Source organism: Cuculus canorus, chromosome 2 (genome assembly GCF_017976375.1).
Source record: "Cuculus canorus isolate bCucCan1 chromosome 2, bCucCan1.pri, whole genome shotgun sequence".
In the NCBI taxonomy this organism is placed as follows: domain Eukaryota; kingdom Metazoa; phylum Chordata; class Aves; order Cuculiformes; family Cuculidae; genus Cuculus; species Cuculus canorus.
The window spans coordinates 152,120,282-152,147,973 of NC_071402.1; the positions used below are offsets into that span (position 1 = coordinate 152,120,282).

A 27,692-nucleotide genomic window follows, 5' to 3' on the forward strand; every position below is an offset into this window, starting at 1 on the left:
CATCCCATTAAATGGGTTAAAAACTATCTGGGCAATCTAAAAAAGTAAGTTAATACTTTTAGTTAGGAATTATCAGCCAATTTTTCCTTTTGGGCATTATTCTTTTGCTCAAGATGTTTCTATATCTTTGTTGTAGGATCATAGAACTATCATAAATTGAGGGGAAAATATAAGCAGTTGGTGAAAAATATCGAGATGACACAGTGATTGTTGTCATAATGACAGGGGAGGCATGACTTCAATAGCTCGAACATAATTAAAAAGATATTTTGAGGCAGTAGAAATAAACTCATAATTTTAGGATTAAGGAATGTATACCATGGTGAAATGATATGTATCCTGGAAAAGACAAGTTCCCCAAAATGTAAGAGAATTAGCAGACTTGGTGAATCAGCAGGCAGTGTTTCAGGTCACACAGAGAGAGAATTTAGATGCCTGAGTTCACAACTGTGATCCTGACTGCCCTCTTCAGCATTTAGATAAATAGCAGTTGGGCAACTTCTAAATTTATTTTTTATTTATTTTTTTACTTAAAAGATGACTGTCCTAAGATGAGAATAGAAGAATGATTATGTCAGGCAAAGCATCACCCAGGCCTGTATCTCATCTCTAGCAGAGATACTTCCAGTGTTACTTTCCTGAACTACTTCCCAGTAGTGATCTGTGATTTGGGACCTTCCTAAGTCAGAGGGCGTGTCTTTGTGTCAAATGACCCATACAGGGTTCTTCTGCCATGCCTGCATCTGCCCACCCTTTGAACTTCTGGTACTTACCATGTCCTGTGGCCAATCACAGCCACATTTCCCACTTGCCACACTACAACCTTTCCCAAGGGGTGGGGCAAAACATCAGGTTCCTCTACATCCACCTCCATTTCCCCGTTGCCTTTCAATTCCTCTGCTTCTTCCAAGAAAAACTGCAACTCCTCACATTCCTTCCCACAGACATTATCTACTGGTTCCACCTGGACTCCTTCCCAAAGCACCAACTTCTTTGACAAGTTGTTTTTCATGGCCTGTTTGCCATGGGGTTGCTTCTGACTATGAGCTGCTGACATCCATGCAGTGCCCAGATGGATCAGCCTTCTGCCTCTCCAACCTGCCTGGTCATTAAACTTTGTCTTCAAAACCTGCTGCCTCTGATTTGAGGTTATAACTTGATCGCAGACATATGAAACTGCAGCCATAGATCCAGAAACACTGAATTTTCTTATGGCATGTAGCACTGGTGGTCACTTATAGCAAGGTCTTGTCTTTTTATCCATTCCAGACATTTATGCTGTTCTCAAGCCCAAATTTCATAGTCATCTGTCTTGAAAAGGTCAATGCTCAATATCCTTGGTTGCTATCCATTGTGACTGTGAGCTCTGCATGGCTCTGAGATCACATGTCCTCTCAGGAGATGTTGGAAACCAACTCTTACTCTGATTCCTTCCTTGATGAGAAGTTCAACAGTTGCAGTCCCATAGATCCTTACTTCACCCTGCAGGGAGGGACTCATCTTGCCAAATAACACCTACACCGAGTTGTCACCACATAGGCGTTTCCATGAAAGTTAGGTGTCTCAACTCCCATTTCCTTCCATGGAATAAGCCATCAAACCAAATTTAGGTGTTTATTTGCTTCAGGGTGAATTGAAAAGCACTCCAGCGTCAAGAAGAGTGATCAAAGAGAAGGCAGTACTGACACATAAACTGTATTCACCTGAGGCAATACTGACATACATAAACTTCAGTGGCTTATGCTGCAGTCTCAGTCCTACCCTGTAAACCCTGTATGATGCCCACAGAGAGAGGTAATCATGCTGACAAGGTATTCTTTGAGGGTCAGTACTTAGCATGGCCAAAAGGGAGATGGGATCAGTGCTAGTAGCACCTTCAGTGTCAGTGAGGGTAGTTTTGCTGTGAGCACCATGGTATGAAAGCAGGGCAAAGATGGTACTTGTGGTTGACCAAGCTGAGGATGAACTGGGAGTGGACCCTGAACATGAGCGATTGTTCCTGAGGAGACCTTGCAGAATGGCTTTCTGGTAATAAAACTTTGTTATAGAGCTTAATTTCTCTAGGAAAACACTCAAGGGCAATTGGCTGTGGTCAACTGCTTCTTCTCAGGCATGCGTGGGAAGCAAGCAAACAGCATTGCTGCTGTGATACTTCTGGCCATTGTGATTTAAAACTGCAGTAAGTAATGCTGTGGAGTATATTTTTATTTTAGGGAAGACAAGAAAATTTATCTTTTGAGGTCATTCTCATGGCAGACCACTGCAGTATTTATGTAGCTTTGATAAATATATTTGCATGTTACAAAATGGGCAGTGGGAGGCACAACCAGAGCTCTTGTTTCAGTTGACAGTGGTACAGAATTTGTCCATCAGCAGCTTCTGCAATTTTGCTGTAGTAATGACATGCCAGCTTAAATTGAAAGGACTAATCCCAGCTGAAGCCTCTTAGAGCTGGACTTCCATAGGAATTATCACTAAGCAAAATCTGTGAAGAATGCCATGACTCTCATTTATTTTAGGCAATAATTAAATAATATGTCATTTATTTTAAGCAGTACATTAGATTTCCAAGGAAAGTTTTTCCTGCACATGCCAGCAGCTTAATCTAGACTAATGTTAAGCTAGCAATTTGCCTTCTGAAACAAGTAACGTGATGCTTTTTTGCATATTTAAACACCCAGAAAAGCCAGACCACGATGTGGATTACCTGACCTGACAGCAGATGGAGACAAGAAACAGAGTTTGTGCAGTGAGCTTTCTTGCTGTGGACTGCAGCGGCAGGGCTGACCTGTGAACTGGCTCATATTTCACTGTGACTTGTTCCTTGGTGTTTTTCGTTCACTAAGGTCTTTTATGAACCTTCCTATTTGTTTAAAAATATTTCTAGTTTTCAGGTATTCTCTTTCATACCTCTCTGATACAATGTCCAGTGCATTGGTTTAGGAGCTTTTCAGGGCAAAAGAAAACCCTTCCCATATGACTCTCAGGCTGAGACCAAGGAAAATCCCACATCTCCTTCCAGATCCATAGACATGGCGTTAGCGTTACTGATCCTGAAGTGAGGGACCAAAAAGATGCCCCACAGCCCTAAAAGAAGCCATTTGTTTACAGTGCTCTGACAAAGCAGGGCATGTGCGCCTGGGACTTGACTTCTACATGGCTTTTGAGGAGCTCCATGGAGATCACAGCCCTCAGGGATGAGCCAAAGGGCCAGAATCAGTGCCAGAAAACATGGGTGATGTTGAAGCAATGCCTCAGGAGCATTTCTAACCTGCAAAGTTCAGATCAGTAGTGATGACCGATATATTTGGCAGCACTCTGCAAGATTGCCGTGGTGCTTAGTAGGTAGGTGGCTGGACCAGATGGTTGGTGTCACACTGAATCTTTCATGGACAGACAGGTATCCTCACAACCCCATTGGAGCTGAAAGGAGGTGGGTTTTTACATCCATAATTCCTTTTGAGGCTAGGGAGGAGATTATCGATCAGTGAGATGATGTGTTTTGATGAGCTAATATTGTGGCTAAATGGATCTCACCCGAGTTACTTTGGCTGATGAAGTTAACTTGTGACAATATTAACTAGAAGGTTAGATTTGGGTTGATCTAGGTTAGATTTTGTCAGAACCAGGAAAGAGTGTGAGACAAGGAATTATGTGCAAGAATCCTGATATTGTTTTGTTGCAGTTTGAGCTAAATTAGAGTGAGTTTTGTGGCTAACTCAGTTGCTGCAAGTAACTTCATTTTTCTGAAAGCTAACTGCATGTTTTTGAGACAGTGTTCTTCTATGAAAGTGGTAACACAGCGCACTGGTATGCAAATAGGTCAATGCTTATACTTAACCAAGGCCATCCTCAAGCTGGCGGAAAAGGGGCTGCACCTGCAAGGAGGGGAAACGGGGCAGGTGACCCTAAACTGACCAACAATATTCCACCCCATATACGTCATACTCGGTGTAAAATTGAGAGATCATGAGGGTCTTCCTTCTGTGATGGCTGACGTCCAGTGAGGACTTCATCTGCCTCCTTGTTCCTGATCCCAGATCCTTGTGTTCCTGAATCCAGCTCCTGAGTCCAGCTTTCTCCTAGCCATGGACCCATTCCCTCATGTCTGCTCTACGGTACTTGTGGTGACATACAGTCATCAAGGGGAGGGGTGGGGGCACGATCTCATGTGTTTGTAAATATGTTACTACTTTCTTCTTCTTCTTCTTCTTCTTCTTCTTCTTCTTCTTCTTCTTATTATTATTATTATTATTATTATTATTTCATTAAAGCTGCAATTTTAGTTTCTAATCAGCAAGTCTTTTTCCTCTCATTTCCCTCTCTCCTTTCTCTGCGAGTGGAGAGGTGGAAAGGATTTTGAAGCTCAACTGGATGGTTTTAGCTGCTGAGATTTAGCTGGGTAGGGCTAAACCGTGACATGTTTTGAATCCTTAATTCTCCAGTCTTTCCCTGAAAATCTGTTCTTAGGACTGTGCAGTGAGTTGATAAACAGGCCAACTTTATTTTTATGTAGTGATCATATAAAGGGCAGCATTGGGTTGGTTTCCCAGTTACATTACGCAGGAGACAACTGCATCAGTGTAGAGTGTGTGCGGAAGTCTTTTGGTGTTGCTCTACCTGTCAGGCAGAGTCATGTGGGTGTAAATCTCATCTGACAGATAACATATCGCAGCATCAGAAGCACCACCAGGAGAAAAAACGAGAAAACAATCAAAGTGTGAAAAAGTGACGGACACAAACATGGAGCAGCTCTCTGCCAACAAGGCAAGTATATGGAAGGGTAGGCCTTAGGGAACACAGGAGCAGTGACCAGCTGCAGTACTGAAATATGATGCAAAAGCTAATAAATCAATAATTTTCACCACCAGTGGCTGGCACATTGGAGTGAAGATGGAGCCAAGGCAGTGTTTTCCTGTCCCCAGCCCCATACCATCCTCTGATGCTCCCCCTGCCTCCATCAGAAGGAACATAGCATGGTTGCATGGCTTGCGCAGGCTCTGTCCCTTGCACCTTTGGCTGCATCCCAGCAGAGCAGATGTCCCACCAGCTGCATAAGAACGAGGACTGGGCTGAGCTATGCCCTTTTACCAAATGACGAATGGTCGGTGTTGCTGTCTCCATCAATAGCAGCCCCCAGTAGCTGTCAGACATGTACTGTTTTGTAAATCTGACCGTGTCTATACTAACAGCCTCATCAAGCTGTAATGCAAGTATTTCTGCAGCAGCTGCTTGCTGAGGAGTGATGTGGTGGAGAGGCCACGAGCACCCAGCAAACACAAGAATGAATTTCAGTTCACACCCATGCTCCAGGAAGGAGGCATAAAATAGAAGTGTGCCAGGAATTACTCAAAGAAACTTGAAGAATTTGGTTGAAACTTTGACCACCAGAATATCTTGGAAGTAAGAATAGCTGTATAGATTTCAAACTGGACAGTGTATCTCTCTGTTATCTTACAAAATTAGCACCTTGCTTAGGAAAGGGAACCGACCAGCTGGCGTGAGATTTTGTCTGAGATCCTTCCCCGCTTACTCGTTACTCTTGAAGCAAAGAGCCTGTGTTACCTGTTGTACAGGTACGGTTTTCCTGCTGTGGCTATAATAGACTTTGGCTATTGCATGGCCACCCCTTTGGGTGTGACAGTTGGGGTTATGGTGGGGGAACAAGCCTGGCACAGGCCTTTTTCTAGCTGAAGGTGCAGGGATGCAGAGCATTGGCTGTGTCCCCACCCTGGCCCACACATCCAGTGTGTTTCATCAGAGTCATCTCTCAAACACACTGCTGGCACACACTGGGACAAATGAAGATTAGCCTTCAGAGCAAATTTCATCTTGACCATCACAAGAAACAGAGAAAAACTCCAAGCCTACTGTATAAAATTTTGAATTCCACTTTGTTTAAGGCATAAAAGTGTAGCAACAACACAGTTTTCCAGTGGCAAATCCTCCACTGGTACTGGAAACCTAATGGATTGACTTCAAATGTAGACATTTCTCTCCCAAGACCAGATCAGATCTTCCTCTCTAAGTCATATAAAAAAACGGGCAAATGGTAGTGCTTAGTAAGTTTGAACCAAGTTGATGCCATTAAACTAGGAGGAAATCCTAAGCCTATGATGCACCATCCATGCAGACTGTGCTGCATGACTGTAGTAATTATGTCAAAACATCTCCCTGAGCTGGACCCCAAGTATATTTTTTGAAAATAAGCAAGAAATTCTAAGCCAAAGCTTATTTTTCCTATATTCCAACCAGAGGTAAGATAAGTGCCCACCAAAGGGTAGATCTTGGTCTCCCTCTAGTGATAGACCTACCAATGGCAATGAAAAACCTAGCCTCACACTTGCATCCTTTGTGTCCGTCTCTGGCCTCATGCCATGGTGGGCCAAGATGGCTCTGGACTTTCACCTGCATAGCCAAGTTCTCCTCACAAAAGTTGTTCTTGACATCTTTCCACCACATGGTAGAGTGCTTGACTCATGGGGTAGCCTGCAACATGTGACCTCCTTGCAATGCATTCTGGTTTCAATCATGCTGATCTTTTAAAGTATGCAGATTGCTGCATCATGCAGGAACAGAAGATACGGGCTTCTGCCTTTCATTGCTGAAGAGATCATAGAATCACAGAACGGTATGAGTTGGAAGAAATCTTGAAGATCATCTAGTTCCAACCCCAATGCCATAGGTAGGCACACCTCTCACTAGATCGGGCTGCTTTAAAGACCCATCCAACCTGGCCTTGAAGACTTCCAGGGATGGGGCATATGCAATTTCCCTGGGCAACTTATTCCAGTGCCTCCAGATGTCATGTGGGAAACCAAACACTGCAGCCCCATGGTGCTTATCACCTCAGGGAAAGACAGAGGTAAGCATGACACACGTAAAGTTGTACAGCCCTTCAAAAAAACATGGAGTCATATCCACACTGCCAATGTATGTGCTCTTCAGGAACTTCTGCCTCTGACACTGAATGCTGGAGAAACTGATTGTGCTAAAGCAGCTGTTCTGAAAGTCACTTGAGATAGGAACCCATTTATGCAGTGGTCCTGTGGAAGCAACATGGAGGAGTCGGGGAGGCTCAATGTACCCACAGTCTCTGGCATTGGGTTTTGAAGTAACTCACTGTATATTTACCTCTGTGAAGTCCATAAGGATGCACATGAAGATTTTGGGCCATGTTTTGTAAGCCAGTTTCATTTTCAGGTGACCATGAGATGGGCATGCAAGGACTCGGTGGGTTTGGTGACATCAGCCATAATGACTTCTGAATTTCACAGCAAGGTCTTTCAAGTCTGTCACTTTATAGAGACATTGTCCTTTGTAGCACTTCTAATTTTCTATCTAGAGTTTTGTTGCAGGACATGATTAAAATTAGGAAGTTTCTGAAATTTGTGCTCTTGAGAGGAACGGGCAAGGGGAAGATATCCTGAGCAGTGCATCAGCATGGTCTGGAGAGCCAAGTGGGAAAAAAAATGAATAACGCTCTTTAATTACCTGAGACATAATTTCAGCCTTTCTTCTTTCCAGTATATATCTTTTAATTTTTAATGCTTTTGGCTAAGGAGTTTCCTAGTCGAACTGTATCAGTAAAGTTGGCAAAAATAATTGGATGTCCACCTTGAAATGAGAGCTGAAGCAGATACAATCTTGCACTAAAACAGCTCCAACCCATGAACATGATGTAAAATTAAAAGGTATTTTATCATTTGGAAAATACAGAAAATAAACAATTGTAGACTGGCCCTGATGTTCTCTTTCCACACAATGGACTTACTGTAGCAATGACATTGCGTTCCCCTTATTGTCTTTCTTGCAGTCAGATTGCTAAATGAGGGGGCATTTGAAAGTTAACAGTTCTGTAATTCTCCTCGTTTTTATGTACTGAGATCTTGAATGCTCAATTTCTAAGCATAGCTCTAAATAGACCTCAACTGCTAAATTTTTAAATCAGCCCTAGTGAAGGAGTTGCTAAAGACACTGGCAGTAAAAACTCATAAGCACTCAGGTTTAAACTCCTCATTAACAAAATTAAAGTTACTCTAAGTAAGGAGAGCACTCAAGACATATTTAAGGGGCTCGTATATTTGTTGAACACTTCTCTTTGTCTGATGGTCTATCACATTTTTTCCTTTGGTTTCTTTCTGCTGAAGAGAAGATGTGTAAAGGGGTGCTTAATACGCAGAGTTACTTGTAGAGATGGTTCCCCTGTAGGCTGAAATTAAAAGAAGAAAGTGTGTTATGTTGGAGAGTTATATGGAGGATGGCGTCTTCGTTACCAAGCAAGGTGCCTTAGCTGCAGTTATGCCAATAAACTTCTCATGGGTGTTTTTAAGGACAGAAAACCGTAAGAGAAGTATGACTTTTCACAATAGGGTCAAACTGTTCTCTGTCAGAATGAAATCAAAGCCTTCTGAAAGAATTCCTGTCAAGGCACATTAACTTTAGACCGCATGAAAAAGATAATGAAAAAAAAATCAACAGTGTTAGGTCCACAATCTGCACTTCAGCTACGAAGTAAAGCAGTGACCTCCAAAGCTGACAGCTACAGCAACACTGCTGTCATATATGTTGAGATGCACAATGCATTTGAACGTAGGTCATTTGGGTGTTAGCATCATGGCTGGTGTTCTTGGGATGTGGTTTTAAACCTGAAAAACCCCTTTAGCAGCTGTCTTGTTGAAACACAGGGTGTTTCTCCATACACAGATTTGGTTTTGAGAAACTCCACAGGGGCGTAGCTTTGATTTTTAAATTAAAGCCACTCTTCTCAAAAGTATCTCAACTTTACATTATTGGTTCATTCCAGATTTCACAGTACCTGGTGAAAGGGAAACATGAGCCTGACTCACTCCTTCTTCTGGTGTGGAAGATACTTCAGACCAATCTGAGAATAAAGATTGAGAAGACACCAAGTAAGACCCTGTGGTGTTGATTCAGTGCTAAACTGATGGTGTTGAGCATGAAGCTGATGTGAGAGTTCCTGAATACAAGTGCTGGAGACTTCAATGCCACCTATTGATAAAATAGCACTAAAAAACATGGGGTCAAACAATACTTCATCACTGTCAGTACCACAATAGGGAGGGATAGAGTGAATGAAGGCCCTGTTACCATCCCCTAAGATATGGATGAAGAAGTGCTCATAAACAGAGACTTGACCTTTAGATCCTGTCAGCAACCAACTTGATGCTGTTGGGACCTTCTACAAGGAAAAGCTGATGTGAGTTTGGATGAGCCATTGAGTGGCTGAGCAAAATGTGTTTGTGATGCTCATTCAGGTGATGATTCAATGCCATACATGCTTACCAGACTTTGGAGCTTCCTTGACATCGTAAACAATACGTGAAACCTTTACTTGCACATTAATTTATTCACATATACGTTTTTTCTTTCTCAGTTCATTAGAGAAATTAAAGAGAAGAATGATAACATCACCAGAAGGACTGAACAGGAGGATGAAACACCTGATAAGCCCACCAGGAGCACATTAGACATGTTGTCCTAACAGCTAGATAATTAAAGGGGAAGATGAGAGCCATAAAATCAGCCCGTGTTTGATCAGATAGTAGAATGTTTCCTCTTTGATCCTGATAAACTGTAAAGAAAAACAGTTAAGGAAAAGAATATCCCCTATTAACATCAAATAGGAGAACGTTGTTGCAGCAAGGAAATAAAATGTGGATGGGAGATCAAAGGTGTATTCTGTAGGAAAAAAATAAAGATTTGCATAAATGTCTGCTCTTTTAAAAGTGGGGAGTTCAGTTTTTGCTGGGCGCTTTTGAGAAAACATCACAGAATTTGGGTGAGGAAAGAAACTGGTAAGATCTGAAAATAAAAACATAAGAAGGTGCTCCCTGGAAAGGCAGTATTTCATGAGAAAGTCAGAAATAGCTTTTCCTTTCACAGAAACTTGAAGGTATATAATAAAAATTAAAATAATGAATGTTTCTTTGCCTGCAAACCAAGTAATCTGTTAAAAATGGGGTAAGGTTCATCAGCAGAGAGGCTGTGTAAGACTCCTCTTTCTAAGCACCTTCAACAACAGCAGTTCTGTGTTTCACTCTCCTTCCTGGCATTCACTAAGGCTTCCTTCCTCCAGCACCATGACTGACCTGAATTTGTCCCAAAAGCCCATTTTTTCACTCTTGTGGAAAAAAAGAGGCACACACACTGCACACCTGAGAGTTGCCAGCAGGTGAGCTGCACTCTCACAGATTCACAAGGTTAGACCCACTCTTGTTTCCAGGCAGAGACTGGCTCACAGCCTGTGAGCCCCAGAGATGTGCAGCCTTGTGGTCCCACTTCCAATTGGATGGGGAGACAAGGGGGTGGGAGAATGAGTGCTCTGCAGCCACAGCATCTGCATGCCAGACCCTGCAAAACACAAAATAAATGCTGGGTGTTGGTATAGACATTTCCTGTCTGTTCTTCAGAAGATACCACCACCCTGATGAGACAGAAGGACTGTTTAAGCTTCACCTCAAAAATGTAGTTTGTCTTGGTAGCCATAATTTGCTTCCTCTTGCAAGGCTGGGATCTGAAACAGCAATAGACAAGAGCCAGACAGGGAACTCCCTAAGAAAATTGGGCTGAAACTGCTTCTGCCAAGGGGACAGGAACTGCTCCAGCTCCTTTTGGACAGCCTAGCTGCTCTGTGGCCATTACCTCCTCCAGGACCTGGAGTTTACCCAGCCAACAAACTCAACCTTGTCCATCACCATCCTTGTGGGTGGAAAGCCATGAAGAACTAGGCTCTGACACTGTAATTCTTGCTAGGAAACTTCTTTTTCAACAAACTTGAATGATGAAGAGCCAGATTAAACTCTGACCTCTCCAAATTTCTGTTGGTCTGTGCTATCTTAATGTTATGCAAATGCTGATTTTGGCATTTAGTAGTCTATCGCTCAGAGCTACAATAAGCTCAGACTGATCTAATAATGAGCGACAAGCTTAATAATGTAACAAACTAGGAGCTTAAGTCAGTCTCCAGGGTTTAATAAAGCTGCTAAATAAGAAAGCATTATTTATGTATTACAGTACTAATAGCTTAAAATGTTGGTGTGAACAGAGCAGTGAGAAATTGAGTCAGGGAGGGCTTCTTCTGGTGTTCGATGGACACAAAATTGCTTGTCAGTTTACTTCCAGTACAAAGAGGTTTTAGGTTTCCTTTACACTTGTGTAACTCTACTGACTTTACAACAGTTGCTGGTTTTGTCACTCATGCATATTTGCTGTTCTGGTTTGCTTGCTGAGGGAAGACACCAAAGGTGTTGGATCACCGGTTTGTATAGATTTCAGCTGGAAAGGACCTCTGGAGGTCATCTAGTTCCAGGACACGCTTAGATTGCGTGGCTTGCTTTGTACAGTCAAGCTTTGCTTGTCTTCAGGGGCAATCTCCCCATTACCTCTGGGCCCCTTCACACCTTCATTGGGAATCCTTTTTTTCCTTATATCTAATTGGGATTTCCTACACTAGCGTGTGTCCGTTGCCTCATGCCCTATACCTGTGTACTCCTGAGAAGAGCTTGACTTCGTCTTCTCTTCTGGCAGGGCCCTGAGAGACCCAAAAGCTGTAACAGTGCGAAGGAAGAACCACAGCCTGGACCTGCTGACTGCACTTTTTGTGTCGGAAAAGACCCCTAAGAACATCCAGTCCAACAGTCAGTCCAACACCACCATGCCTACTAAACCATGTCATGAAGTGGATATGGATAGAGAAGTTCTGTTCCAATTTTATTTCAAGCTAACACTCGGCAGCTAAAAACTCAGATCTAAGCTTGAATGCAAACTTCTTACGTGGTGCTTTGGTTCTTCCGTGGCTTTACTTCTGTGCACAGACAAGGAGAGGGATCAACAGTCAGTATGGAGAAGAGTACTTGAAATTAGGAAATGCAACAGATGTTGGAAGTGTCTCCAAAAATATCTACAAATGTTTTTAATGAACAAATCTGGTGCTTGAAAAAAATGCTGTAATAAAATTCTTGGCGTCCCAAGGAGGGGGAAAGAAAAAAAACTAAAATCACAGTATTCTCTTGTCCAGAGAGAAACACTGCTGAAACAGAGGAGACTAATAAATAATCTTTTAAAATGTGCTGCTGTATCCTAAAGGGTATTCTTCTGCAGAATAAAACAGAATGAAATGGGAAGAGAGTAGGGATGTTGTCTGGCAACCTGCAGGAAAAAAATGGTGAATTAATGCAGCAATTGCACATTAAATACAGATAATATGACTGCTGAGAATATCTCAAAAGCTCCATTTTTCTCAATAATTTTGGATATAGTATTGGTATAACACTTCCTTATACACTTCCATAAAAGACTCTAATACTTTCAGTTCCATAATTCACCCTCAACTACAGTAGACAAAGCTATTGCCTTTAACAACAGGGCTAATAAATGAGATTTTGCCACAAAACTCATGCCTGAGGAGGGAAGTTATAATATAACATGTAATTTCCAGAATATATGCAAAATAGTTTGAAGTTGCATTGCAATAGATACAACAGGAAATCAACAGACACTCTGTAAAATGACATTAGAGCGTCGAAGATAGAATATGTTGCAATTATAAGACAGATACACAGGCATCACATTTCTCATAAGCATCATTAAAATTAAATTAGAAACAATGCTTGAAAGATAATGGAACATATTTTGCTTTAGAATTAGCTTGGTTTTCTAGGGCTTAATTATTTCCAGGGACAAAATATCTTGGATCCATCAGGTTTTCTAGAGGTTGTCATGTAGCACCCAAGAGATACTTCTGATCTGAGTCATCGACCTCACATTTTCAGTGATAACCATTTTCTTTCAGACTTTGTCAGAGCAAAATCAACAGGAGTGAGCATCTGGGATCTTGTAAAACTTAATCCAAATGGATACACCCATATGCATGCTGCTCCTCATGAACTTGTGGTCAGTGGCTGCACAATACACTTGTTTGTGTTCATGCTTTAACCTCTACCATTGAGAAACCTCTCCATCCAAGCTGAGCATTCAAGTAAGAGGAATTTCTGCCTTCAGACAATCTCATCAAATAATACTATATCTTTAATTGCAGAACTAAAAAAAGCAGCAGGGTGATTCAGACCAATGTTCAGCAGCTACACATCGTGCGACTTGGCCCAGAAACAACTTCAATTAGGGCTGATTGCAGATGTTGAAATAGAAGCAGCAAAAAAAAAAATAGAGAACCTTGGGGAAATTAAAATGAAAATGAAACTCCAAGGAGCTAAATTAAATAATTGTGAGGCTGTTAAAGAGATACGGGAAGTGAGTAAGACGCATTTGCAAAAGAATTTGGGGGATTGTTGGATCTGGATGGTCAATGGGCTGTTACAACACAGCCCTGGAAAGCATGGGAGTGTGTTGCAGCTCAGCACCCTGTTGTGGATAAACATGCTACCCTGGCCAAGCCTGCCCTTGGATTGAAGGGCCACATCCAGGCACGTATTTAAAGAAATGTCTCCAGGTGCAGGTAGCATGAATAATAGTTATTCCACAGGAGGGGGGGGATCCATAAGAAATGATGCAACTGCTGAATAAGCAGGAGCAGGATAGAGTATTTGGGCTCATCTGCCTGTTGCCAAACTGCATAAGGAGTCTTAGTGGGGCTCAAGTCCCTGAGGAGGTATCCTCATGGGGTCAAGAAGCAATGACTTCAGGTAGCCCCACAAAAGCTGGCTCTGCTCTCCTCTGCATCCCGACCAGGTTGCCTCTCCTTGTTCCGGCTGGGAATGAGGTGTGGAATGCAGGGGCAGGGAGAGGTGACTGGCTGCCCTGAGGAAGCTGGAAGTGTTTGCAAGCAACTAGTATGGGCTTTGTATTTTCTATTTTACGGCAGGTCATGAGTCAGGTCTTTGCAAACATTGGTGGTTTGACAGCCAAGTGTTAATCAGACCCTGAAGAGAAGAAAGCCTTATGAAAACTGCTTCCAAAATGTTTTCTTCTACTTTATTTCATGTTTCTGACAAAGTCTTTCTTCTGTAAAAGGCAAGTGAAATTCAGGAGTTGATTACATATATTTTTCATCCTTAGAAACATGAAGATTGTGGAATTGGGGGTGGGAGTATGAAAGATAAATGAGCATATAGGCTTGATAACGTGACAGAACTAAAGGCAATGTAGATGCAGCCTCTTATGGGTAGTGCTTGAAGTAAAGTGAGTGCTTTTTATTTCATTGACAAAAACTTTTTTCTGGCTCCAAGTTACATATCTAATAACATTTTATTTTCCAGTTTCCAGTTTATTAGTCCCACTCTGCTCACTTGTGCCACATTCATGCTGATGTAGCATTGTATTTCTGCCTTACTTTCCTGCTTTATATCAGCCTGAAATCTTCTCAATCATCTTTATTGTGCATAGTAGACACAGGTTTTCCAGTTTGCCCTCCAGGCTCAAAGCATTAGTGAGATCAAAGCAATAAACCTCCGCTTTCTTACAATAAGAAAACTAACCTGAGTTTTTTTCTAGTTCGGATATCGCAAAAGGGCTATTTGTCCTCTCAGTCCTTCCTTGAAGCCAGAAGCTTGTGTCCTCGGACTGCATGCCAAGACACTGCCACTGATATCTATGGAAATGTTTATGGACAAGTCTATTAAGATATTAATCACTCCCCTGCCATTGATTCCTAGAGAGGAGTCAGGCACTAGGGTGGCTGTTGGAGCAGACAGAGAGGTGGTACATGTCTTGGCTGGATCTTCTTTGTCCCTGCTCACCTCCTCTGCTTTCATTCTTTGGTAGGGCACAGCAGCTGTTGCTAGGATGTGAAGCATCTCCTTCAAAACCATTCCTTCTTTCCAAAATCAAACTCATTGCACTAGCATACCTCCTGTTTCACACAAATGTTCACTCAAGTCAGGTCTTAAAGGGTTTCAGAAGTGATATTTATGCCTCTCCTATATTTCTGAGAGAACAGTGTGGGTTTCGGTCACCTTCAGGGCTTTATGAGCCTTTCCTATAGGTCACATTCACCCACCTCCCGTACACTTGTGTTCTTGCACTGGAAGCCCTTCTCCCCGCTCCTGCTGCAAAGAGAATCACTTGCACTAATCTTACTGTATAAACTCTTTTTAAATTCCATTTTTGCAGCCCAGCTGATAAATACTGTAATGTTTAAGAGCTTACCAACCATTTGGTCTACAATGATATATTAATCAAGATTTATCACTTGAAGTAAGAAGCTTAGCTTCTGCATACACGGGCTGTGATGTACACGCAGGAACACCATCCTTCATGCAGGTGTCACAAAAGCTGTGCTTAGAAAATGCATGTATTTCTTGTGGGCATTTGATCAAATCAAGTTTGACTTACTTATTCTCACCTGGTTCTTATCGCTGCTTCTGCTTGAAACTGAATTCACAGGTCATATCTATCATGCTGTTAGTTTTGGCTTGTAAGTGTCATTAGTTTTGGAGGTGGAAAATATGAAAAATTATTAAAAGCCCTGCTTATCTGCAGGAGGTTTTCTTTCCCCACTTACAACATTAACAGACTAAAACCTATGAGCATTTCAGGGGAAGAAGCATATGGAGAAAGAAAAGAAGAAGAGCATGGTTGGCTGTGGGTTCCCAGGCCAGATTCTCACCTCACCAGAGATTGTCCTTGTGGGGTGACTCCATTCCCGCATGGTCAGGGTTCCATCTCGGAATCACAGAATCACAGAACTGTTTAGGTTGGAAAAGAGCTTTAAAATCATCAACTTCACCCCTTAATCTATCACTGCCAAGTCCACCGCTCAACCATGTCCCTAAGTGCCACATCTACACATCTTCTGATTACCTCCAGGGATGGAGGCTCAACCACTTCCCTGGGCAGCCTGTTCCAATGTATGACAACCCTTTCAGTGAAGCAATGTTTCCCAATATCCAGTCTAAACCATCCCTGGTGCAACTTGAGGCCATTTCCTATCATCCTATTAATTGTTATTTGGTAGAAATGACCAACACCCACATTGCTACAACTTCCGTTCAGTAAGTTTCAAAGAGCAATAAGGTCTCCCTTCAGCCTCCAGACTAAACAATCCCAGTTTCCTCAGATGCTGCTCATAAGACTTGGGCTCCAGACCCATCACCAGCTCCATTTCCCTTCTTTGGACATGCCTCAGCACCTCAATGTCCTCCTTGCACTGAGGGGCCCAAAACTGAAGACAGTATTCGAGGTGCGGCCTCACCAGCACCGAGTGCAGTGTACAATCATTTCCGTGGTCCTGCTAGCCACAACATTTCTGATACCAGACAGGATGTTTTTGGCCTTCTTGGCCACATGGGCACACTGCTGATTCATGTTCAGCCAGTTATCCACCAACACACTCAGGTCCTTTTCTGCCTGGCAGCTTTCCAACCACTCTTCCCCATGCTTGTAGCGTTGCATCAGGTTGTTGTGACCAGCGTGCAGGAGCTGGCACTTGGCCTTGTTGAATCTCATACAACTGCCATTGGCCCAGTGATCCAGCCTGTCCAGATCGCTCTGCAGGGCCTTCCTGCCCTCAGGCAGACTGATACTCCTATACAACTTGGTATCATCTGCAAACTTACTCAATCCTCTGTCCAGATCATTGATAAAGGTATTAGACAGAACTGGCCCCAACACTGAGTTCTAGGGAAGACTGCTTGTGACTTGTCACCAACTGGCTTTAACTCCATTCAGCACAATCCTCTGGACCCGCCATCCAGCCAGTTTTTTACCCAGTGAAGAGTATGCCCATCCGAGCCACAAGAAAATGTTTTTTTCCGGGAGGATGCTGAGGGAAATGGTATTGAAAGCTTCACTAAAGTCTAGGTAGACAACATCCACAGCCTTTCACTCATCCACTAAGTGGGTAACCTTGTCGTCGAAGGAGATCAGGTTAGTCAAGCAGGAAACAGATGCTGACTGAGTCTGATCACTTGGTTATGCTGTAAGTGCCACATGATGTCACTCAAGACAATCTGCTCCATAACCTTCCCCAGCACTGAGGTCAGACTGACAGGCCTGTAGTTCCCCTGATCTTTCTTCTGGCCTTTCTTGTGAATGGGCATCATGTTTACTGATCTCCAGTCAATTGGGACCTCCCCAGTTAGCCAGGACTGCTGATAAATCGTGGCAAGTGGCTTGATGAGCACTTCCACTAGTTTCTTCAGTACTCTTGTGTGGATCTCATCCAGGCCCATAGACTTGTGAGTGTCCAGATGGAGTAGCAGGTCATTAACCATTTCCTCTTGGATTACAGGGGTTCCATTCTTGCCCTGCATCCCTGTCTTCCAGCACAGGGGCTGGGTGCCCAGAGAACAACTGGTCTTACTAATAAAGACTGAGGTGAAGAAGGCGTTAAGTACCTCAGCCTTTTCCTGGTGGAACAGTGATTGTTTCTGCCATAGCCAAGTAGGAATTTCTAAGACCTAGAAGAGGAGGCTGAAACATGGTGTTCGCAGATAGTGATTCTCATTTCCCTGTAAATCTACCAGAAAGGTGGAGATGCTTCCAGAGAGATACTTGTTTGAGTATTCAGACACTAGCCTGGTTGTGGCAGCTGCTCACCTATCTCCACAGATCTTAAGGGAGGTTGGATTAGGAAGAGATACATTGAGTTTAGGTGCTCCCATGGGGCACCTGAGCCCTACCCTGCATGTCAGAGGGTGGGGAGGAAGTGTGTCAGTGTTTGCGGTGGGATGGAGCTGCTATCTGAATTCCTGGTAAAAAAAATTATTTCCTGAGCAAGGTTATTGTATTCTCATGGAAGTGCTCAGATGTATCAAAGACAGGTCAGGTGTGCCATGGAAGGATGTGTTTAACCTCTTTTTTCAGCAGCTACAAAACAACTGGCCTCCCCTGCAATGTGAGGCTTTTGTCCATCTAACCCAGCTCTGATACATCCCCAGTTTTTGCAGTTATGTCCCTTTTCTCCCACCAAATATTTTCAGCCTGTTCAGTCACATTTCATTCATTAGAATTTCCTCTCCTTCCCTCCCACCTCGCAAAAGCACAGATGCCACTTGAGGAACCAGCTGCTTCACCGTTCAGTCCTTTGTCAATACAAGTAGTTTTGCTGTTTGACCTTTAAGACATCTCTTTTCCTAGTTACCATCGCCCTTTTGCATCCACCATCCGGCTGGAGACAGAGCAGACAAATAGGCTGATAGCAATACAAGCACCTGAAAGAGCCCTGAGGAGCATGGCTACAGAAAGCCTCAATTCACTGGGAAGGATTAAGCTAGTGTAGGAATAAACAGCTGCTGGAGTTGATTAAATGCCAGCATGAATGTATAATCAATCACAAAAGCCATTAGCTGTGGGTGGAGGCTATTGCCACCACAGCAAACGTACCACTGCAAACATTGTTCCCCAGCAAAGAGGGATCTGACCTCTCCTCTCCTGCAAGGTGGAAAGGAAGCACCCAGGGGCCAAAGCCACACGTGGGAAGGTGAAGAACACCCTATCTCTGAGATTTGGCATGTTTTGACTTGATCTCCTGGAGCACAGTAGCTGCCACAGACTGACCTTATTAGCTGGAATCTGAGCCCACCCAGCTTCAGTGTCCTCGGCACCCCCTGACCTCAGGAGCTGAGGATGTTTTGACTGTTAATGGACTAAACCCAGCCAGAGCAGTCTCCCACAAAGTGGTGGACAGAAATGGAGTGTAGGAGTGCAGAACCAACAGTGGGCTTTGCCCATCTCCTCCTGCAGCTTCTACTATTTTGGGCTGAACAGAGAATGAGTGATCAGAAGGTAAGAAAGAAAATGCCTAAAAAGGATCACCTTCCATCCACACAGGTAAGGCAAGGCTCCCAGGCTGCTGGCCCTGCTGGGAAAATCCAAGAACTCTTCCAAGGAAATGGGAGAGGTTGACTCTTATGCAGTTCCAGTTTTAACATTTCGGCCATTCTTCAGAAAAGCACAGATAGTTTCAAAATTGGAGCACTCATGAGTGTAGCCAACAAGATTACCCCTCTTGTTTGTAGGTCTAGGAATTTTAAATGCCAGCTAGTCAGGATCCTAACTAGCTCGACATCTCATTCCCTTCTCTATCTTCCTTCTATACAGGCAACACAGTTTTGTTTTTGCTGAATTTATCTTAAAAGAAGATAATTACCTGGTCACCTAGAGCAATTGTCCCTGACCCATTTTTCCCTCTACTTTTTCTTCAGGCAGAAAGAAACCTCTTGGGTTTTGATTTTTTTTTTTTTTTTTTTTAATCTTGCATCCCAAGTTGTCCCAGAGCTGCACGGTGAGGAGAGGTGGGATGCAGCATGCAGGTTCAACCAGGTGGTTAGGGGACTCTTCTCCCTTCATCTCATGCTAGATTCTGATGCTCACCTTATAACACAGATGGGTACAGGCACTCTGGTCAGCATGCTGTGTTGTGTGCTATCTCAGCCAGAAAACATCCACTGCAAGAAAAGCCATTTGAAAAACAAATTTTGATGAAAATCTTTCCATATGGCTGTAATCACCAGAGCTGCCAGCCTCGTGCTGCAGGGCCAATGAAAGCAAGGGGATGGAGTTTCTTCCACTGAGGACTGTGTTTCTGGTTGTATCAAACTGACCCTTAAAATATTTTTGGAAGTTTCATATCTCTCTGGACACATTTATAGTACCAGAAGTGGTTTCCCCTCTTCCAAATGGCAGGTTCTTTTATATGTTTTTGTACTGTACATCCTTTCCAAATGACAGAGGAACATACTAGTGCAGGAAGAGATGTTTGGTGTAGAGGGATGAAAATGTTTTTCTGAATGTGTAGAGACAGTTCTCAGCCAGCAGCACCAGAAATAAAGCAGTCTTCTTTGTAGGTATGCAGACTTTATTTCCATAGGAATTAGGTCAAATCCAAACTTGAAACACACATGAGGTCTGCATGGAGCTGCAGAATCCCCTTCGACTTGTAGCTCAATATGGGTGTATGGGTGGCAAAGGCCACCTTCACCCCTGGATGCACAGAAATGGACAGAGAGTGCAGAGACCATGGGAAGTCTCCTGGGGTCACACAGGAGCTGGAGCCGCATTCACTCCCTTGCTCTGGGACCTGCTCTGAGCATCTTTGGGAATGGGTCATGCCTGGACATCACCACACTGCAGCAAGGATCAAGCGCAGCTTCACAGAACAGGGGACAACTGGTCAACTCAACAAGCCTGTGGCATTTGCAAAAGCACCAGCACCTGGGTTATTCTTTCTGAGTCATCTCTTTTGCTGTTTTGCTGCACAGGGTGAGAGATGCTTTCATTAGTAGCGCAAGTTTTTACTAAGCCACATAAGTTTTGGTTTGCTTAGTTACTCTCAAGCATGAAAATTAAAGCTAAATTAGAAAAGCAAAAGCCAATGTAAATAGACTCACATCTCTAATTAAAGTTGTTTAGATCAATCTTCAGCTGAGCATTTACTTTAAGACAATTCTATCATATTTTTAAAGATAATAAATATGATTTTTACAAGATATGGACTGGTGCTGTTTTGGACACTCATACTGTTTTCTTCCTCATGGAGTTGCCCACACCAGTTCCTTGGGTGCAACTCAGAAAGCTGACCGTATGCAAGCATAATTTAAACTCTGTGTTTCATTTCAGAGGGAAGGAAAAACACATTATTATGCATCAAGTGACAGGCAGCACTCATAAATTTAATGCAAAGCTTAGAGAGAAGGTACTATTGACCTGGTTGTTCAATAGGTAGTATTGGACTGCAGCCATCTGAGCTTCCTTTCAGACACAACTGCAAGACTCGCATCCAAGCTCTTATGCTGCTGTTGATGCCCAGAATAAATTAGCTAAATTTCCACTTCAAGAGGGAACAAGAGAGGAAAAGAAAGCACAAAGCCAGAGATGCCAAATCAGCCACACTTTCTTAAACATTGACATCTAATTACTGGCGAGATGCAGTGTAGTTGCCATATGTGATAATTTCAGGAAGCTGCTTATGAATTCTGATTGATGTCATAGCATTGTGAAATTACTACATCTTTTTTTAAGTCCCCTGCAAATGAACACCAATGTGGCTGCCAAGGACAGTATCTCAGGCTCCCTGTTTGGACACTGAGAGGACCTCCTAAACACCATGGCTGGGGATGCTCCTGGACGGCAGCAGGCTAACAAGGTCACTGAGGCCTCTCCGCTGCTTCCTCTGGCAGGACTTCTCCCCAGAGGTGAATATAGATGGATGGATGGATGGATAAAAGACTCTGTGTCAATATCCCAGGTATTCAGAGCAGCCATCACATCTCGGTGTCACCTTCTTTGAAGTTCCCATGTCTCCAGAGCTCCCCAGCCACTGTGCTTCTCTCTAGTGCCACAACAGCCCCTTGGCCCCAGGAACCTGGCCTCGTTGTAGTCTGTGCAGCACGTGGGAATTTGTTATGCCGGAAGTGTTGAAAGGTGCTCCTGAAACATCGACATATCTGGGTGTGTAACCTAGCTGCAGCCTCTGGCTTTTCTGCTGTTGGCCTGTCTCTAGGTCTGCAACGAACACTGAAGATGCAGAACCAGACTGCAACCTTAGGAATGTTTGCTGGTGGAGTTTCCATGCCGGCCCATCAGTATTTGAATCTGTTTGTCCTCTTTAAAGCAACCGACTCTACCCACCATGCTCTCACTCTCTTAACACCCTTCCTTATGCCTTCAGGCTCTTGGCACTGTGCCTTCACTGAGTAGGGTTTTTATCACTACATCTCAGCTTTGGAGAATATTTGCAAATAACAGTTCCCATGAAAGCCAGTCCCTCTCCTCACCATCAGTGCTGGTGCCAGTCATCGTGCTGGAAATGGCACTGTGGATCACAAAAGCAGTCCGGCATCCCTGGGTGAGAGCTTGTAAGTCAGTTCATTACTGCTGTAATGCTCACTCCTAATCTGTTACAGCGAGCGGTGTCTCTGCCTCTGGTGGAACTAATGCCATTTTTTATCCTCGTGGTCACCGTTGGCAGTCAAGCAAAAAATGTCAGTTTTAATTATAGCATTTATTTACACATATCTTTTCTGCTTTAAATTGGGAGACAGATGCCTGCTCATCACACAAGGCTCCTACAGTTCTGTTAGAGAAACAGGTATCATTCTTGGCAAAGGGAGTAAATCTCTTTGTAACACCTGCTTATGTTTCTTCTCAAAGCAAATAGCTGTAATCAACAATCTATTGAAAAAATGAGAAAATTATTTATATTTTTTAAAGTGATTTCAAGCTTGTTAAGCAGATACTGTAGTAAATCCAGTGTGTCTCTAATACACTGGTCTGATAATCCCTGTTTGTTTTTTATTTCCACATGTATTTGTTGTTATGTTTATGATCACAATAAAATATTGGTAAGAGACTAGCAGACTTCTTCGGAGAAATCAGTCTAAGAAGTATTATCGTAATTATATTTCTGCTCTTTAAAAGGCAGCTGTGATCTGAAATTCTAGCTGCTTGGGCCTGTGAACATCCATCCATTTACCTGTCAGCATTTGTTTCCATCTCTTAGATCATCTAATACTTCTTTTTCCTACCCACTTTTGTAGTGCTCCAGTTAGTGCTGTCATGCAGCACCAATGAATTGTGGAGGATCTCAGACCAGGATTCTTATTTTCTGTATGACTGGTGTACCTGGTAAAGCCTGGTGAGGAAATCACTGACAAGTTAACAAGTCCATTGACTAACTTCATGCATTCCCCGACAGCTTTCTTCTGAATCTTTGGCTAGGAAAAATGCTGTTCCGATTCAGAGAAAATGTAATTGGATCCAACCTGGCTGATTTTCTTGTATTAGCCTTAGCTTTGCCACTACGGGATCATAAAAGATGAAAAAGGTGAATCGTCATTCTCCCTCACACTTCTCATGGCTTTCTGGAACTGTCTGGTGAGTACAGCATTGAGAATGATCTGAATACGGGATATCTCATCACTTCCAAACACAGCCAACCCCAGTCCTGGGGCCCAGGCTGGTTATAAAGTTTCTACTATATACAGAACATCAGTATGGAGGAAAGATCAATATCCTGATACAACTGCTTTTGATATACACCTTGTGAAAACACTCACAGCATCTTGTTCAAGATTGACATGATTTCTCAGTGTTTTGAAGCACAAAGGAGTTGAGTTTATCTGCATAAGTCAGTTACACTGTTAGCTGATATCCCATGATACTGTACTGTGATTGTTTGCTTTCCTTCACCAGAAAACAGATGAGGAACATCTTCGATAAGCAGTGAAACGAGAAACATCCCAATGGATATGCTTTAGTGACATGGTCCATTGAACCAGCATGAAGGAGTGCTGTTGATTCAGCCCTCTGGACCCTGGAGAACATCCTTAGGAACGTTTTAAGAAGTATCAAGGGAGACACGTCATTTTAGATAGAGTGCCTATGGAGGACAGGAAACCTGTTATGGCTTGGAAATGCTAAGAGTATGAGGTACAGAAGTGGTCTCTCATCTTAGCATGGGCAATTGCTAGGCTTAAAAACTTCATTCTATTTGGATGCATCTCTTGGAACAAAGTTCAGCTTTACTCACAATAAAATCCTCAGGAACCCAGACCATCATTTTAGCAGGTTATGGTGACCATGTCCAAACTCTGAAAATGCTACTGGAGCCCAAGGAGCTATCTCAGTGTTGGTAAGAACTGTAGATATCTGAGGGCTGGAGCATCTGCTTTCTCATTGTGAAGATCATCTCACCTTGAAACCAAGCATGCTGTGATGGGACCCCACTAACAACTCTCAACATCACTCCTTCAAGGCGGAAAGTTCTCTTCCAGCACCATTTTCTCTGTTAATTGGATGACCTCTGTTACTCAACATTGGGCTGTGATTCAGGAAAAGGTCAAACCTTTTTCACAGCTGCTCTTTCCAATTAACTTTTTGGTGTACTCAGGCATGGGTCTACTGCCCTTCAAGCACAGGAGACGCTCAGCATGCCATAAGGCTCAAAGGAGTGCAATGGGCTAAACAGTCCTCCTGGGAAGCACCTGACCTGACTGCTAACTCCAGTTTTACTTGGCGTAACAAGAAACATCCTCTCTACTTTCTGTTCAATCGTGGTGAAGCAGTTCTGTGTGTTAATGGAGGTTTTCTGTTATCAGCTGCAGTTACGTCCATTTCCAGATCCATTATCTGCTTGGCCTAATCCATGCCTCTGATGGAGAAGTCACCTTCTTCTGTAGGACAGAACACTGCACTCAGTATTTCCAAAACATGGCTGCAGAGGCATAACCATTTGGACTGAAATCCCATAAATAATTTGTGACAACTGATGTGTATTGGTTTCCTCTAACATGCACAGGCGCCAGTCCACTGCCTGCCCGCCCTTTCACCATCCCTCCCAAGCCCTTGGCTATGTTTCAGCAAGTTCTGCAGGTGAGGAGAAGTGGCAAAGATAAGTGATTTTTGACTGAATTTAGGGAAAATGGATGGCCAGACAGAGGAGAAAGATGCATTGTGGACCTTTGCCAAAGGGAGAGTGCAGTGTGTGCTCAGATCATATCGAGTGCCAGCAAAAAACAAAAAAAAAAAAAAGAAGCTGTTGTAAATATGAATGAAATGTGAATAAAGCCCACTGAAGTGCAAAGAGCGTTGATTTAAGCTCACACTTTCTCTAAGGCCAATAAATCAGCTCTGGGACAAAACCCCAAAGGCACCAGGCTGTGGAAGCTCTGGTGCTCACCTTTACAACTCCCAAGGAGAAGTTTGTCCTTGCCGAAAGGGCAGGCATCCACCTCTGCCCTCCTTGTGGCAAAGTTATCTCCTGTTTTGAAGTTTCGCGGGCTCCTCATGCTCTTAGCATTTAGTTGATGCTACACACCAGGTAGAGATGGACCACAAGCCTCATTTCTAGGCATCTGACCTGTCTGATTTAGTGCCTGAGCCATGTACCCTCTGAGATCAGTATGTCATCATTGAACAAGAACAGGTTTGGATTATTGTTTTGCCAGGTCCACTGGATTTCCTATCCTTACTCCTTGGGCACCCCAAATTAGTGGGAATTGCTGGCAAGTATCGTGTGTCAGTGACCTAAGCACAGCAAAAGGATGATAAAGCTTCTGGAGATGGCAAGTACTGTGCGATTGGATCCACTAGTGGCAGTGAAGCTCTGAGACACGAGAGGGCTGTGAACACATCCCTGAGCATGAGAGCAATTTGCACTGGGAGCAGGGGTTGTGCAATAGCCTTGGTTAGCTCCGTCTCCTTCATCACCACTCCCCTTCTCCCTGCAAAATAGCTCAAACAGGTCCTTGCACCTTGTTTGCTCCTTGTACCCTGTTTGCTGCTTGCAACCTTGCAACTAACTCCTTGCACCTTGTTTGCTACCATGTGCAGGAAAATGTTATTTCTGCAATGTCCCTTCAGCACAGAGGAAGTGGAAACAAGATTTCAGTGTCCAACACCTGGGCAAGAACTGCCAAGGATGGAAATACAGCTTGGGAATTGCCTGGCCTGGTAGCGCCTGACTCTCCTGACTTTGGAACCCTTTCGTGTAGCTTGGCATTGTGCTCTCAGCATCATACACATGTCCAAGGCCACTCTGTTACTAATCATTTTGTGCCCCTCCCAGTTCCCCTACCTGAAGCAGTGGCATTTATGCCAAATGGAAGGAGCCAGTACTCTGCCAGTCCCACCCTGCTTCAGCCTGGATTACTTAACTACTTCACCAGTGAGAAATAGTTATTCACAACAGAATATCAGCACAGCAAAACCATTAAGATTTAACTCTCTGCCAATCTCCTGGTAAAATTTTTATTTCAGAAGCACCAAATAATGTGGGAATGCTGGAACTTGAAGTCAACAGGGATCCGTAGATGAAGATTATCTTTATCAGTTAGGCATCTGTCATTGCGTAATTAAGATGCAAATCATAGCTGTCTCCATGGCAATGAAGTCACTTTTTTTGTGTCAATTAAATACAAACATAGCCGGATGTGCCCGGCTGAACAAAAAATGTCAGGGCTGGCTACAGCTCTGGCAGCACTCGGCCAAATTCTGCCCTCATCTTTCCTGCCCAGCAATCCTCTGTACCAGAAGATTTCTGGTATAGCAGCTTCTGATCACTTGCACTGATGATAAGAGACCAAGTTCTTAAAAAGGTACAGCCAATCAATAAAAAAGGGATGAAGTGAGCTGGTTACCACTCACTATTGCTGAGATCCCTCTAGCATCATTTGATTTGCTGGCAGTGCCTGTTCCCAGCCAGGGCAGAGCCATAGACATGAGCCATGGGCACGTTACTGTGGGAGGTCAAAGCTGTCTTATTCAGCTTGCAGGGAGCAAAAGGACATTAATTATGGGTGAGTGAAATAGTCACAAGAGTCATAAAGAAGTTTATGAGACATGCCTTCAGGAGGGATGTAGCAGCGAAGAACATTTTCTGCCCTCCAGCACCATTTCCTAGTTCTGCAATGAAAAGAAGTCAGTTACCTAAACATATTCAGGTGAAAGGCCCAGAGCTGCAGCACCGGTGACTGTTTCAGATCCCACCTCAGTCTGTGACGCTGCGTTTGTTAGGGTACAGAAATCCCCTAACTCAAGGCTGCAAAAACTTGCTGAAAATGAGGTCTTTTTGAGCAACCAGGATTCACAAGAACTTGGGGTTTTAAGCCTATGACTTTTTCAAGACATTCTCCTGATGATCCACACTCCTTGCCTGTTTTTTTGCTAGTATTTTGAAGCAGTCATTGCTGGTAGCCATGTGAAGGTATTATCACCTCTCAAGGGACTTTGGAGACTCCCTTGCCTGCCCTGCATCAGCTTCCCTGCACCCATGGATAATAATAACCTGGCCAGAGATACTGACTCCTGTTCCTGCTTGTGGCTGGGATACCAGCAGAAGTCTTGGTGGCGAGTAATGCTATCACTTTGATGTGGGCTGTGCTGCAAGAAATGAAGGTTTTCCTGCACAGAGAAAACCAGCCACTGCCCATTCACCCAATGTGTGCTGTAGCCGCTAGTCCTACAGCTCTACATGTAGGTAGGTGTGTGTGCAATGTTGTTTTGTAATCACTCAGCATTTGGTCCTCCCTTCATGAAAATCACCTTTTTCAATAGGAATAAACTGCATCCATGCTGAGGGGTCTGCTCCACCTGAGCTGCAGCAGGAGCATGGCTCTTGGATGTAAATTAATGCTTAGGCATAATTGGAAAAAAAATAAAAGAAAGGCTTGATTGGCTCCCTAGGCAATGTCTTGAAGCTACGAGGAAAGAGTAATTTAAAAATCAGCCACCTGGAGGCAACCGTGGCAGCAGGGAAAATATTTTCTGGCAGCAGAAGAGTGGCTAATTGCGCCAGTTTGGGATTCATATGATCATTCATTAGCTCTCATTTAATAATGATTTACCCTGCACTGATGTGGAACCTTTCATTTTCTTTCCCAGGTGACTCCACAAATACCAAATCTGGCCGGAGAGCACTGGCAAAGGGGGTTGCTGAGCTCTGGGTCACATCCATGGGGAAACTGAGGCATGGGAGGGCTTAGGGCTGTACTGGAGTCCAGTGGAGCATTTTCTGAACTGTCTTTGGGCTCCCCCTCTGCACTTTCCCATGCCCTACCTAACCTTTCCTAAAGAGCTGAAACTAGGAGAAAGAAGCAGAGTTTGCATGCAACAGTAGTTAGTCACAGTCATTCCTGCCTCTGCAAGCTCCTGCAGCCCCCTATATCTTTACTGGTAGAGAAGAGGGCAGGAATAACCTTGGAAAAGCATAAAAAAAAAGAGGCTGGGAGAACAGGTTTAGCACACATACATTATTTTTAAATAGAGGATGCTAG

The 27,692-nt window shown here is 43.5% G+C and overlaps 1 long non-coding RNA gene across 1 annotated transcript in view; it reads left to right on the forward strand.

Annotated features, from left to right (window-relative positions):
- LOC128851183 (uncharacterized) overlaps nucleotides 1-9,637 on the forward strand; it is a 49,845-nt gene extending 40,208 nt beyond the window's left edge. Inside the window, exons 3-4 of the long non-coding RNA XR_008448467.1 lie at nucleotides 8,807-8,912; nucleotides 9,398-9,637. This is a non-coding gene — a long non-coding RNA (uncharacterized LOC128851183). The remainder of the gene's footprint in view (nucleotides 1-8,806; nucleotides 8,913-9,397) is intronic.
- The last annotated feature ends 18,055 nt before the right edge of the window (nucleotides 9,638-27,692 follow it).